Genomic DNA, 16,395 nt, shown 5'->3' on the forward strand with positions numbered 1-16,395 from the left:
AATACGGACTAACTCATCTCCAGAAAGCAAGCTGATTATTTTCAATAAGTTTTTAATAAGTAATGTGAAATAGTTTTCCCACGTCACACAGCTTATAGGTATCAATTGAGGTTGCTTTGCATTTAAACGAAAAAAAAAAACTAAATAAAAATCCTCTACCAAACATTATGCCTAAAATCCAAGTTCTGGTTTCGATAAAATTTGTATCGACGTCCATATTATAAAAATTCTGAATTTTCCTATTAATATAGACCAAATTAACCTATCTCTCGACAACGTGATAAAAATATTGAAAATCTAAGAATTGAAAAGTATGACAGTGCAGGTAGAGCCAGAAACGCAGGAAGTAATAAAAAACCTTTGAATTTTGTATCAATGAGTTCTTCCAAAACAGCTTTTCAGTAATAAAATTGACACAATAGATGGATGTATTGCTCACGACGAAAATCAACTCCTCGGATTTCAATGGAACCAGTATGAGTGCAGGTAGAGCCAGCAACGCAGGAAGTAATAAAAAAACCTTTGAAATTAGAATGAGGGGAACTGATGAGTTCAAATCCAAGGAAATTGCTGAAAAATTCTCTTCAATAGATTTTTTTCAGCAAGGAAATTGCTGAAAAAAATCTGCTGAAAAAGTACTCAACCTTAAGGACACCTAACAATGTAGGCAGAAAAACAATTTTAAAAAATAATGAAAATTGTATGACTTGGAAAGTAAATTCTGAAAACAAAAAAATAAAGAGTGATCCTGGTCCACTCACCAAGCGAACGTAGTAGAGAACTCATACTCAAAGCGGCCATTCGCATAAAACACTAAGTACCATAATAGATCAATCTGTAGCATTGAATTGTCTCCCGGGACGCTAAAAGAAGTAAAACAAAGCTTTAATAAAAAGACGTGAACTAATCAACAACGAAATAGATCCTAAGTTTCTACGTATTTCACATCTTGGAATTGAAAAGAAAGAGGGTGATACTTTGGTTATCATTCCAAATGTCATCAGGGGCAACCAGGCAAATAAAGATAGACTACCTCAAAGAAGAACAAAAACACTCACTTTCAACACATTTTCAAAATTTTGCTATTATTATATTAAATTGCTAATATGAGATAATGTGTGTAACAAAAACATGGTAACCTACGGTTTTATTTCTAACCTTTTATTTTGAACTCTTAGTTCTATCCTAACAATCTATTCACTAAAAAGATAGGAAAACAATATAACTGGTAGTTAAATATGCAGGAGTTTTAATTACTGTAAAGTCATCGCCTAAGCATGAAAATATGGACCACTTTTAAAACCATGATGACTTCATTGTTGTTTAAACGTTTATTTCTGCTTCTTCTTTTCACAGAGCGACATAGGAATACGAATTATTCTTAGATCAGCTTTTAGGAAACAGTCTCAAATTATGCAACAATCCCGAAATAGTTCTCAGTTGTCATTAGGAATTTGAACTGTATGAAAACTAGAGTATTGATAACATATCGCGATTGTCATTGTGCTCAGAAGTCATTGCAAACCGTGCTCTGATCCTTTTCCGTTCTTCACTGAGTTAAAACTAATTGATGAACCAAAAATCCGAATAAAGAAGTTTGTCTTTAAAAGTACTGACTGGAAAGAGATTAACAACAACATTACAAGAGATCACTTCAACTATTTTTGCTATAGCAAAGTTTATTTCTGTCCAAATCAATTTTACATATGGCTAAGAAGAAAAATATGCAAAAAGAAAACCTTTGTCACCAAACATCGGGCTAGTTTACAAACCTAGGTGTCAAGTGAAACATACCATTTGACTAAAAAATTGATCGAAAAATACCGAATTGAAAAATATGATCTCAGTTGAGAGGTTGAGTTTCAAAACTCTCAATTTATGAAGTTTACCTTTCGAACGCCAGGACCTAATCACAGTACAAAAAAAACATTCATCAATCCGCAAAAGTCCACAAAAATCATCCATATTGTTCTGGAAGGCTCTGAAAGTAACGACAGAAAACGAAAAAGCCGAGAGTCTTTACAGTTTTCTTCCTTTGTAATTAATCATAGCACACCCAGAGTTTCTGAAACAATTCTTGTTAATGATTTCTACAAATCTTTAAGAGATGATTTCAGTGACAAATCATTTTACTTTCCAAAAAACCGATCGGCAACATTAACATTACTTCTATTTCTGGGCATGGTGAATAAAAATTTTGACGTTGAAGCAATTAAGGACCTAACTGTCTTGTTTCGAAGCCTTTTAATGCCGTACAGCTTAACGTTCAGATACAACTTAATGTTCTTTGTATCATATCGTTGGAGCAAAAATAATTTGATTAATTTTGTCCTATCTTATAACCCGAAACAATACTGAAAAATAAAAATGTGTTATCTGGTTCGCTAGAAATTACCAGCAGAGTCCCAGAGGTCTCAATAGTCGGACTTCTTTTTTCAACAATTTCATCAATGATTTGCCTGAAAAAAAGCTGATATAATCTGTTTACGTTTTGATGATATTTAAATTAATAATTGAGAAGCAATTTAATACCGAAACTGCGACTTCAAGTTAGTAATTTTGAGTAAAGAAAATCAAATAAATTAATAACAGCAATCTCCAACTCCTAAACGTCAAGGGAAGCACAACAGCGTGCTTCCCTTTACCAGCATCTGCTAAATCACCATATGAATTGATCACTATCAGCTAAATCAAGTGACAAACCAACTCGAAGAACGGGGGGTTAAAACTTTGGCCAACATGCTTTCTTTCTTAAATCAGTCTACAATGTTTTGAACAAAAATTCAAGGAGATAAGTGCTTCAGAATTAAAGTAATTTTTTGAGAGCCGTCGACAAGGTGCCAAATTTCAAGCTCTTAAAACGACCGCCAACCTTTGACTTGGCAGCTGCTTCCTCCAGACCCAAGAATAGTAGTCTCCAATGACATAAACTGGATCTCTCGTTCTATTTGCTGCGAGGAAATGTCGCGCTCAATTACTGTGGCTACAGAAAATGTGTCTTTACAGACAAAAACTTCTACCAGTTCTGTTGTTTGGTTTTTCCCGTGCCCAATTGTTACGAGCCAGCATATATGATCCAACGGGAGTGAATTGATGGAGTGAGTGAAGCGAGTGGCGAATACCTAACACAACTGATCATTCCTAATTTTCTGCTATTATTATTATTGTACTTCCAGCTAAATAACATGCTTCAACAACAATGTGAAACGATGACAACAATGTGATTTTATCAAAATTTGGTTTAAGACATGAATAGAAGAAACGAATTCTTTCATCTCCCAACATTCAGAACAGAAAAAACGAGCGCACAATTTAGCTTAGGCTAAAAAGCAATGTGAACGGTATCAACCCAATCGTCAACTTTCTCAACGCAAAGAGACTCAAGAACCGCTTATTTTATCTCATAATAAATTATTCAGCATCGAAAACATGCTTTCGGGAGTTGAAATTTGACTGCAACTACTGCAAAGACAGCTGGACGACGTTCCACTTGACTGCATTGTAGAAAGCCCAAAACAACAAACATAACCGACTAACGTCGGTAATTGCTCTCAAACGACCGACGAGTGGTTGGCTTCGTCAACAGCTAGCCACGGTTTAGTGTGCTCAAGGCGCTACCTCTTTATCCAGTTTCTCAATACGAAAGTCAAATGAGTCAGACAAAAAATTGGCCAAGCGAAAAATTGCATAAAAAATTAAACAGGATTATTATATTTGCTACAAATTGCTTTTGAGAGCAATTAACAATGGTTTCCTAAAAATGCCAGTTAGATCATTTATGATAAAAAAGATCTCAACTATAACTCATTGATAATGAGGATCAGAGATGGTGACATTACGCCACATAACAGCACAATTTAGCTTAAGTTAAAAAATAATGCGAACGGTATCAACCCAATCGTCAACTTTCTCAACGCAATGGGTCTCAAGTACCGCTTAATTTCTCTCATAATAATTTACTCAGCATCGAATACATGCATTTGGCAGTTGAAATTTGATTGCAACTACTGCAAAGACAGCCGGACGACGTTCCAGTTGACTGCATTGAAGAAAGCCCAAAACAATAAACATAACCGACTATCGTCGGGCGAACTGCTCTCAAACGACCGACGAGCAGTTGGCTTCGTCAACAACTAGCCACGGTTTAGTGTCCTCAGGGCGCTACCTCTTTATCCCATTTCTGAATTTGAAAGTCAAATGCGTCAGACAAAAAATCGGCCAAGCGAAAAATTGCATAAAAAGACAAACAGGATTAATATATTTGCTACAAATTGCTTTTGAGAGCAATTAACAATGGTTTCCTAAAATTGCCTGATAGATAATTTATGATAAAAACATTTCAACTATAACTCATTGATAATGAGGATCAGAGATGGTGACACTAGGCCACATAACAGCAGCTGAAATGCGGAATCAACAAGAGAGAGAGAGAGAGAGAGAGAGAGAGAGAGATAAAACGTGAACAAGAAAGAGAAGAAAAGGAACCCCAAACGAAAGAGAAAAGGAGACAGGAATATTGTTCATGATTGGATTCGACACTGCAATTTCCAGTTTTCTTACCTTGTTAATAAATATATCATATAGAAAAAAATTGAAAAAGGCAAAACTAAAAAAACGTTTTGAACTCCGCATTAGAAAATTATGAAATTTGTTTTCGAACGCCAGGACCTAATCACAATACAAAAAAACATTCATCAATCTGCAAATGTCCACAAAAACCATCCATATTGTTCTGGAAAGATCTGAAAGTAACAACGGATAACTAAAAAGCCGAGAGTCTTTACAGTTTTCTTCCTTTGTAATTAATCATAGCACACCCAGAGTTTCTGAAACAATTCTTGTTAATGATTTCTACAAATCTTTAAGAGAAGATTTCAGTGACAAATCATTAACAGCTTAACGTTCAGATACAACTTAATGTTCTTTGTATCATATCGTTGGAGCAAAAATAATTTGATTAATTTTGTCCTATCTTATAACCCGAAACAATACTGAAAAATAAAAATGTGTTATCTGGTTCGCTAGAAATTACCAGCAGAGTCCCAGAGGTCTCAATAGTCGGACTTCTTTTTTCAACAATTTCATCAATGAGTTGCCTGAAAAAAAGCTGATATAATGTGTTTACGTTTTGATCATATTTAAATTAATAATTGAGAAGCAATTTAATACCGAAACTGCGACTTCAAGTTAGTAATTTTGAGTAAAGGAAATCAAATAAACCAATAACAGCAACTTCCAACTCTTAATCATCAAGGGAAGCACAACAGCGTACTTCACTTTACCAGCATCTGTTAAATCAATATCTGCTAAATCACCATACGAATTGATCACTATATGCTAAATCAAGTGACAAATCAACTCGAAGAACGGGGGGGGGGGGGGCGTGAAACTTGCTTTCTTGCTTGAAATGAGTCTTTGGGTAGAATATTTCTTTCTCCTTGTATTTGGGTCGAAGAAATGTCGCCTTCAATGCTCTATGGCTACAGAAAATGTATTTTTACAATCAAAAATATCTACCGGTTTTCATGTTTGGATATTCCTGTGCGAGGCAGGAAGCAGCGAAGGAGGTAGCTGAGTTATTATGTTGGCCGCTAATTTTATATAATTGCTGTTGGTTTGTCGTACGGGCAATTTTTTCAATGCAGATTTTTTGCACAAAACATCTAATCGTTTTCGAAACTTCTTTTTTTTTCTACCGCTTGATTACATTTTGCGAAACTAACAGATAACTAATTTACCTGCTTGACGATTCCCGTTGAGTACAGACCTTCCTTGACACATCCGCCCGTTGGAGTCAAATATTCCGTTGTGAATCTCAATCTTTATTTATTATGAATTTTTCTCTCTTGTTAAAATCCGGTTTACCGTTGATGAAAATATTTTTTTAGTTGATGAGAAAAATTGCACTGGTAAAGTTAGCAACCATTTTGCGAGCATGTCATACCCGCTTTGTTGAAGGTTACTATTTTGTAACCTGTCATAAGCCTGCCTTTAATTTGCGGACTGAATCATATCGTTTGTTTTTCATTAATTTATGATGCAATATGAAAACAGGTCGGTAGAGACAGTTTGATTTTTTTATGAATGTTGTCGCGGACTTACGTTTTTTCTCTCAAATCAATAAAATTTTGATTTTTTTGCAAGTTGCTTGTTATTACTGATAAAATTGCAAATAAACAGATAACAGCGCTGTTGTTAACCAGTTGACAATTTGCCTCGGTTGCATTTCATCAAAAATGATTTTATCTGTAGCAATTCCCATCATGGCCAAAGACCTGAAAACGGATACTTTTTTCGGATTTTAACAGTATAGCGCTTGTTTCAGGGATGTGGTATGAGTCCAATATGCCGTATATGCAGCATTAAAAGTGAAATTGTTTCTGTTCCAAACACGTTCCAGAATTTCAATCGGAGATTTGGTTCTAATAATTTAATACAGAAACTACGACTTCAAGATTTTCATTTAAATAAAGAGATAACAGCGCTGCTGTTAACCAGTTGACATTTTGCCTCTGTTGCTTTTCACCAAAAATATTATTTTCATGTAGCAGTTTCCATTATGGCCGATGACGGAAAAACTGATATTTTTTGATTATTAACAATACAGCGCTTGTTTCAGTGAGGTGGTATAAGAGTACATAATGTGTTAGTAGCAACATTAAAAGTGAAATTGTTTCTGTTCCAATCAACACGTTCCAGCGCTCAGTTCCGATTTTCTATCTTAGTTTTGGTTTAACCATTTTCATCAATTAAAGAAACAAAAAGCCACCCTTATTTTTTGTCCAAATCCTTTGTTTTTGTTATACGGAGTGGCACTGAGAGACGGGGCAAATTCAATCATTTAGTTTTGAAAGAGGAATATAATTAATATGATCCGCTGTTAGGTCAATATTTTTCTCTCTCTTTTTTATTTTTGCTCTAATTGCGATATTATTCGAAACTAAGATTTAAAGTGCAACAAAACAGGTGAGCAAGAATTCCGGCTACCTTATCAGTTTTTGGGGCTGTGTGTTGTTTTTGGTTGTTTTTGTTAGTCGACCATAAAAAAGAAATGGTTAAAATTATCTCTTGAAACAATTAGAAATCATAACTTATGGGAAACCTATTGCAAAACGACAGTTTTTGGTCGACAACATTTTGACAAGACATAACAATTAGGCCTAATTTGCTTTCAAATTGTGTTGATGGGTTTAAATGGATGGATGACCCAAGATGCATTGCAGGACTTTTCAGAAATCATTCAAGGGAAAAAGTCCTCTAATTGGACAAGTAATTGTACCAGTTTTTTCGATGAAAGCCATTCCCAGTATTGAAGAACTCAGGGTTTCAGGAACCAGAACGCCTTTTCAAAAATTCCGATCGAGCAACGTTAAGTGATGGTCTGGTTTTTCGTTGCACAATTGCAGTAGCGCTATACGCCACTCTGCATAGCAAAATTTGCTATGTTATTTGTTCCACTCGGAATTCTGATTTTCATTTTTTATTTGGTGGTAAAGGAAAAGCACTAAAGAATATTTCCTTGTCTAATAATGTATTAAATTTAAAATTTTCAAAGATGATTGGTACATAAATTATTTTGTCATCAGTAAATGAAATTAGTCGCCTGCTTTTATGCAGTTAGTAACGAGGATAGATAATGCCGTCTGGTCTGTTCAGTATTTTGGAGGTATATAAAAAATATGGTTTTTTTGCCCCGATTTGGTTTGGGTTTGTGCAAAAGATCATTTTTTTTACTTGACTGCACACAACGATTACATCAGATGTCCTCAAATTTACATCTTCTCATCCCTCTATTCTGAATATATCTGCCTCGTGTATATCCAATACAAAAATTGTTCTTGAAAATTGATGGCACCAGAAAAAAATTAAGTTGATATTTTTAATTCAGTTGACCAAACGATAGCCGAGAAAGCCATTATGTCTTCACATCTAGACTGAACCGTATTTGTTTCCTCGGTTCCCGAGGAGATTTAAGTTTCTGTCAAAATTGATGGCTGCTCAAATATTGCTTTTATTTGACCATTTCTTCTGCGAATCATTAAGATTTCTGTTGGTATTTACGATCTATTTCGATGCATCCGATATTTTGCGCTGCTTGCCTCTTTGAAACAAATGTACAAAAGTCTCGAACTGTCTTATCATGCTCAAAAATGTCAATCCAACGCAATTTGGCATTAAATTGATGAAATTGTAAGATTGACTATTTTGCTTAGGTTGCCGTTGTTGAAGCTCCAAAAAGACCGAAACAACTGTTTTTGAAATTTTCAGAGTCCTCCTTTCATCCTAATTTTCTATATGCCTTAAGTTTGGCCAACCAAAAGTGTTGACGTCAGAACTCGGCTTCTTTTTTTGGTAATACGTACCGCATGGAGCATGAACTTGGAACTACCGTCCCTCTCCTCAGAATGCTTTGCGATTTTGTTCATGCATACAAAATTCGATCAGAAACGCACACCCATAATTCAAGTAAATTTTTTAAAACAAATTGCGCATAAGTGTTTCTACTAAATGAGGGGTATGAAATTGGTAATTCACTAAAATAGGTAATATAATTTGTTTTTTGTTGTATTCAACCAAATGAACCACATTTGCTTGCTGATTTTTGCTACTCAATTCAAACTAATACATTTCATTTTCAATATTTATTAAATATTTTGTTTGGTTTATCAGTTTTGACGATTTGGTTGATTCTGGATCGACTACGAATGGAGACAATCAATGGAGCAAGAATCAGCAAGATCATTGGATCAGTAGTAAAACAAAAACGAAAATTAAAAGACAATTGTTGACTGCATATAAATATATTTTGTTCATATAACTTGGTGAATTAATTTTATTTTAACTTATTCCCTTTTTCAAGCGAAGAGCTTAGTCAGACTTATTATGGTTTTTGAGGCTATTCAGCAATTTTTTAGTCTTAAATTGTGTCTTTTATCGATCTTAGATACCCCTCATCAAGTCTTGCTATTCTCCTCATTAGCAGTAGATAAGAAATTGTAAAGATTTAAATCTTTGGATAGATGTCTAGCTTTCCTAAAGGGAGATAAACTAAATGTTTTACCTACTCGTTACTTTAGCTGAACGCGACTTTTCCTACTACTGTTGACTCTTGTTTAAGTTCATTCACAAGAAACCGTCGGAATTTGCCCAGAAACTTCCAGTGACCACAAGCAGCTCCTGAACCAACTAAAACAGAATAGCGGGGAAAATAAAACTGTTGAAGGGAACAATCACGTGTTGCATAAACTTCTCACTGTAATCATAACTTTGCATTTTTTGGTGCTGTATGAAGGGTTCTGTCAATTGAAGTAATTTTTTGGTATCAATATTTTCGTCCGGTAGATTGTTTATTGCCAATTTTACGGCTTTGAAGATCTTTGATTCCATATGATCTTTTTCGGGGACTGGTGCCAATGTGAAGTGTTTCTCCGCGTGGTCAAACATTTCCTGTAGAATCCCATGTAGTTGAAAGTTTGTTATCTTTCCGTTATCAACACTGCACTCCCCGGGATTCGGACGAAGGATTTCTAGATGACCATTGCAGGTGGTTGCACGAATCAAACTCTACAAACAGATATCTGGCCTGCTCAAGCATCCATTGTTATGTTAAGAATATAATAATTGTTGTGTTCCCACTGAAGAAGAATTATAGACCTCTCAGGTATTGGGCTGAGGGGTTGGCCGGCAACGAGACTATTTTAAGTGGACACAATTTCATTGTGTCAGTCTTTTGGTCAAAAACTGGCTGCTGAGACACGAATTCTTAACTGACCGTGTTAGAGCAAATGGATTCTTGCACAACCAACGACGGTTAAATGCCATGGCATTTGACTAATTCAGATCTATCCAATTCCCAAAGAATTCCTGCCGTGGGGAGACGACAAATCATTCTTTCTGAAAATTGTAAACAGTTGACGTCATTCCGCTACTCAGTGGTTGTGGAATCGCCACTGTCCGATACACATGGTGTTTTGCGTAGTTGTGATGAAATGGAATTTCCAGTTCAATATGGAGTGCTTTGAATGTTATTTCGGTGCTTTCTACGAGTTCGACATCGTGATATGCAGACATCATGCTTTTGCTGTTTGCGGGGAACCATCCCGTTTCTTCCACCTTTTGACATAATGTCCCTAATTTATGGCGTTAGCATGCTGGCTGGTAATAGTCCTTTGGTTAGAGAAACTAGGGCATCGCTTATGACATCCCAGGTTGGTCACAATGGCACCCGCAAAAAGAGCTTGCCCTTGCAGTTTGGATAAAATTCTTAGCAAATTTTTGATCTTTCATGTTGATTTTATCAAAGAGCTTGCCCTTGTAGTCTGGATACAATTCTTAACCTTTTTTTGATCTTTCAAGTTCTCTTTATCATGTTGACTTTCAGCCCATCTCGATACACTTGGGTTATCTTGCGTCCCCAACCGCTCATGCGTTCTCATTCATACCCCATCTCTTTGATTTGGGTGACAAGCAAATCTGAGTGTCTGTCGGTATTGTTCCTGATAGTCTCGACACGAGGGCGCGTTGCGAGCTCCTCAGCACTCAGAATTTTGAATGCAGCTCCCGTTTGAGTGCTTAGCTAATCCACGTTTCACATGTTCCTCTGATTTTTTTCATGCAGTTTCCCTATGTGTGTTGCTTCCTTCGATTTTCATAGACCGAATAAGGAGAACAGTTTACAGCCTCTTACTGCCTCCAGATTGGTACCAAGGATGAGTGCCACTCCTGCCGCCAAAAGCACGTTAACTTGTCTTTTTTGCCTTGTTTCCTCTTTGCCACATTCGAATAGTTGCAAAACAATGACATCCGGTCTCTGAACAGCTGATAATACTGTTGAAATTGTTGATATTAGTTTTCTATTTCAATCACAGCACTAGCAGTCAAGTTTCCATAATTCTCTGTGACAACCGTGGAAGAGCAAATATTTCCTTTGTAGTTTCCGTCCCAATGATTGGTCACATTCTGCGCGAGGTTTTTTGGCGAGCTGTATATGTGTAGCGTCGATACGTGGGAATTCTGTAAGGGGTACAAACACTTTCATTGTCTTGAAAGAACAGGCCTCAAGCATCGTCGTATCTGAGATGAACACCACTCTTACTTCTAGCCAATCGTTCAGAATGAAGTCACCAGGTTTGAGGAGAGTCAGCCAGTAAATGAGAAGGTTTCGCAGGACGTTAGCATTTACAAAGTTTTATCAAGCAGGATAGAAGGTATAGCCGAGGATGAGAGGTAAAGCCACAGTAACCCAGAAGAAAATTTTGAAAGAGGAAAGTCCGCTGTTTATACTATGCGAGATGGAGGCTAACCAATATGATTGGTAATGTTTGTGATTGTTTGGTTACTTTGACCTAGTACATTATCTAATATTACTTCATGCCTTAAAAACTTTTTCCTGGATAGATTGATTACACTATATAATATTTCTATCATATTTGCATTTGTAATTTCTGCATTGATATTGTAATCATAATAAATTATCATGCAACACTTGAAGGTATTAGAACACTTTTCTGTCTACTGGTCGTCGTGTTTTTCTCGGATATCGACGCTGTTCATCATCGTCAATGTTGTTGGTTTCGTCTGCAACGATCACTGGTTATTCTTCAATTGCATCGAATGCTGCTGCCTGCTCTGGCTCGATTTTGTCAGCTGCTGGTTCCTCATGAACATTGATTTCTGACATCGGTGCCATAATTGGAGGTGGTTCAGCGAATAAATCTTGCATGTCCCCACCAATGTGATTGTCGTGCCATTTGTCGCATACAGGCTTCCTAACTCCGCAGTGGATCTTCCGATTACGCTGCATCAATGCATCATTTTCATTGTCGGTACTTGGCAAGTGGTCCAAATCTTAATTTTGAATTGGTAGTTTTTCTGCATTTCATGTGGATCTACTCATAGGCAGATCATCGTTTTCTGATCATGTATTAAAGGGTTACAATCTGTTAACGCGCGCAATCTTTTTTTGTTCTTCTCGGAAGAAATTTTGTAATTAAATTCAAAAAGAATTTTTGGTAAATTGTATAAGGGCCAGTCCATGGGAGGTAGAATTTCTTTGATTTGCAAATTTAGGCGAAAGGATCCACAACTTGTCTTCTTTCGGATACGGTTTTTCGTATGTTCTCCTGAAAAACATGTCCTTCTGTCTTTGTTGTACGGCGCCTAGGCTCTCACGAGCACACATGCGGGCTTCCCAAAAATTCTAGTTGAGTGTACTCGTGTACTGTAAGCTCTGTGTCTGGAAGTTTAGAGAACATTGAGTAAATCGGGTATACGGCTTCGTCTCTAAATACTAGTGAGCAGGGGGTGTCTCGTGCTGACTTGTGGACAGTTGTGGAGGATTGACTCTCTTTCTCTTGAGCAGTATTGGCTGATCAACAACTCTATTGTGGCGCTCTACTTGCCCATTTCCTTGTGGGTGATACGGAGATGTCCGGGATCTTTCTATACTCGGGAGGGTGCACCCTTCAGTCATGAATTTGATAAAGAAATTCGTTCATTGGTCTGTTTGCAACGTATCGGGGGCTCCATACTGTAACACCCGTTTCTCAACGAAAGCATATGCCACATCCGCCGCTGTTATTGTTGAGACAGGGACAGTAATTTTTTATTTCATAAAAAAATCAGTAATGACCAATATTGTTTTTGGCGTATATCGGTTAAGCGTTACTGATCCCAAGATATCGGCAGCACTGTGACTGGTTGCAGCTACCTCGGCTTTCAAATATCTGCCCGCTGTTGATCGCGCTGCACATTGTTTGCAACTTTTGATCCGTTTATCAAGGTACATGGGGACCTTTGTCTACCAGAACCTTTGTCAAGTTCTATCGGGTGTCTTATGTAATGCAAAGTGCACTCGTTCTAGTAATGCAAAGTGCAAAGTATACCGTCTTTTATCATAAACTGCTCTCAATTACTCCACAAACCGAGGACTTCGGGTCCCACCTTCTGAGCTTGTTCTGCCGTCATTGGATTTTCTCCAGAAGCACTGCAGTTGCACTGTCTGTGGTATCGTAATTTTTTCAGAATCGTGGCAATAGCTGGGTGTTCTCTTTGTTTAGCCCCGACTTCATAACTGCTAGCTTTGAGGTCCACTGAGGTCACGTTTTTTGTTTCTGTATGCTCCGTCTTTGCCAAAAAACCTCTGATTCTCGCAAATTAGCTAACGCTGTCCCCAAGTTCATGGGTTCCGAACTAGATCCAGTTGCTGTCTCTTCTTCTCCTTCCTTCCATCCAAGTTCCTCTGTTGTTTGCTGAGAAAGAGCGTCTCCATTGCCAATTTTCTCACCAGGCCGGTGAACCACTTGGAAGTCAAACTCTCGCAACACCTCGATCATTCTGAATGTCATTCCGTCAGCATTCTGAGGAAAAACCATTGTAAACTTGCGTAGTCTGTCCGAAGAAAAAAAGGAATACCCAGCAAAAAGTGGTGGAACCGCATTACTGCTTGAACAACCGCTAACGCCTCCCTCTTCGTTGTACTGTACTTTAATTCAGTTCGCGTACGCACACAACGAGCGAACACTAGTGGATTCTCCGCATTACTGTCCAGATACGACAGAACAGCTGTAATGTTGTTTTTACTAGCGTCAGTGTCAAGAACAAAACGTCGACCGTAATTGGGTTAGCTCAAAAATGGTGCTCCGAAGAGTTTCTTCTTGGTGTCTTAAAAAAAAACGCTCACAATTTTTGTATCATTAGAAATGCTGGTGCTTTTAAGTAAGCTCATGCGGGGGCTTCGCTTTACCCACAAGGTCTTTAACAAATCGTCTGCAGTGGCAACAGAGGCCATCAATAGATCGTACTTCTTTTGTGTTAGATGGTTCAGGCCACTTCGATAAGGCGTGCAGTTTCCCCTCATCTGGCCATATTCCATGCGCTCGAATTTGATATCCAAGATAGGACACTGCTCTCTGAATGAGCTCGAATTTCGAGGGCTTCAGCTTCAATCCCATTGACTCCGGGATTTTTAGGTGTTGGAGGTGCTGTTCAAGTTTCTTACTGTAGATGAGGAAATTATCGAGAGAGAGATGGTCACAACATCTTACAGCTCTTCTTTGAACAGTTGATTCTTGAGGCGCCGGAAAGTTGCAGGCGCATTGCACAGTCCGAGTGGTAGCCGCTTGTACTCATAAAGGCCCCGGACTGGGGTTGACAAGGCCGTTTTCGTTCTTGCACTCTCATTGATTGGTAATTGTCAGTAGCGCGCCGATACGTCCAAGGGGCTGTAAAATTGGGCCTCTTTCAAGCAATCTAAGATCTGATTCAAAAATGGCAATCAAAATGCGTACTTTTTGGTGATCGCGTTGAGTTTGCGGAAATCTATACAGAAACGTAAAGTGCCGTCCTTCTTTCCCCCTAAAACCACTGGAGCACTCCAATCACTTTTTGACGGTTGGATAATGTCCCTATCCAACATTAATGCACTTGTTTCTTAATCTCTGCAAGCTTAGCCGGTTTGACTTCGTGAGCCGGTAGCTTGATTGGCGCGTTGTCGCTGGTGTCAATCTTGTGCTCAACTAGGTTGGTCAGACCCAAATTTTTGTCATCTATTGCAAAATTGGCTCAAAAATTGTAGACAAACTGCTTCACTACGTCTTTCTGTTGGTTATTGGCCCGCCCCTTCTGCGTTCTAAAAGAGTGCCTCCGTGATTTCGTGTACGTCAGCATTGAACTGAGCATCTGCGCTGGTGTAGGGGCTCCCTCAATTGAGCCTTCATTCAAAATATCTGCAGCTCATTGATCAGGGATGATCCAAAACATAACCTCGGGAAACGCCGAATATACTTATAATGAAGTCGTGTACGACTCCATGTTCAATCCACGGAGTTTCAGTTCCTTCTGGCCAATTAGGAGTTCCAATTTGTGGTATCGTTCCGCATTGGTTCAAAAGTTTGAAAGCACGCGCCAAAGATCGGTGTACAGCACCTTCTCTCCTTGTTGAAATCAAGGGTTAATGTAATAACATGAATTAATCCCCTGGTCCTAATAAAAAACTGGCCCTGATTGTTTTCCCAATAAATTGAAACGGTTTCCAAGGGCGTTGTTGGTTTCTACTAAAGTGTTCTCCATTTCAAGCGAATTGGGCATCAATTTAGTCAGTGGCGTTCTGCAGCATTTTTCGATAACGTCATCACGGTTTTCGTATGCTAACCGATTGGGGGTGAAACACTCAAAATGGTAAAATTTCTCGAACAGCCAGTTAGTGTTTTCTAGCTCCTCTCGGTTCTTTGAACATGCAGCTCACCTAATTTTGGCAATTGGGACAACCGCTTCGCTTTTAACACTTGTTTCGGCATGGTTTTCCATTACTATTTTGCCATGGCCCCCACCATCACACGAGTAAATAGCGGGAATTGTCAGTCATGACTTCTTGGTCCAAGACATTTCCGAGACCAAAAAATTTACTCGAGATATGTTTACCCTGCTCTCAGAGATCCCAATTTCCTCAGATAGTCTCCTCTAGGGTGCAACTTCTATTGCGTTTAGGCATTTGACTGCTAAGAATCCTCCTTCAAGGCCGCCCATCTCACTTGGCCCATGTTCTATTGTGTTGGCGTCTTGAATAAAATATCGAATAGCACAGCTCTCGATTCAGTTGTACCGTTGAATATTCAGTCTGTTTGGAACTCGATTGAAACTTGATTGGCTGAAGGAAAGCTGTGCCCAGGATGATGTCCACTGGCAGCATATGTGGTATCACAACGTTGGCATCGCACACAAACTAGCCTCCCATGAAAACTGGCCAGGTCTTCTTAACCAAGAGTCAGATCTGCTTACTCTTCGCTTGGTACACTGCTCCGCCATATTTCTGTAATGGCACGGGGTACTGTTCTGCTATCTCCTTCAGGACATGAAATTTACCCCACTGCTGGTGTCCACTACAGCTCTTCGTTCAGCTCCACCAATATTTGCCTTCACTAGTATCGACGAGCCGCTACTTTCTCCCACTAAAGTTGCTTTCGAGGTTCCGGGTCGTTTTAGGACAAAACGGGTGACAAATTGCTAGCCGGAGCAGTCCTTGGTGAATTACGTTTTAACCCAGGTCGAACTTCGTTTAAATGTTATTTCTTACTGGACAGTTTTGAGAATAGTACCATATTTCATGGCGCACGCATAGCACTCATTGTCTTGCTTTGCCCTCTCGCTCTTTTCTGGTCGCTGAGTTTTTATTGCTGAGAAACCATTCGTCATGACCTGCATCATTTCCTCCTGCATGATAAAAGACTGCACAAGCGATGATTGAATCGAATATAGAGCACTACTTCCCCAGTCTGTGCCCTCAACGTTCACACATCGTAAACCAACACCCAAGTATCTCTGAGGTTCAACCGTGGTCACTGCTTCTTGTTTTTGTGCTCTCTAGTATGCTGCATTCAGGGTTGCTGATTCCTCCCG

This window comes from Convolutriloba macropyga, chromosome 3 (assembly GCF_964194025.1).
Source record: "Convolutriloba macropyga chromosome 3, txConMacr16.3, whole genome shotgun sequence".
In the NCBI taxonomy this organism is placed as follows: Eukaryota; Metazoa; Xenacoelomorpha; order Acoela; family Convolutidae; genus Convolutriloba; species Convolutriloba macropyga.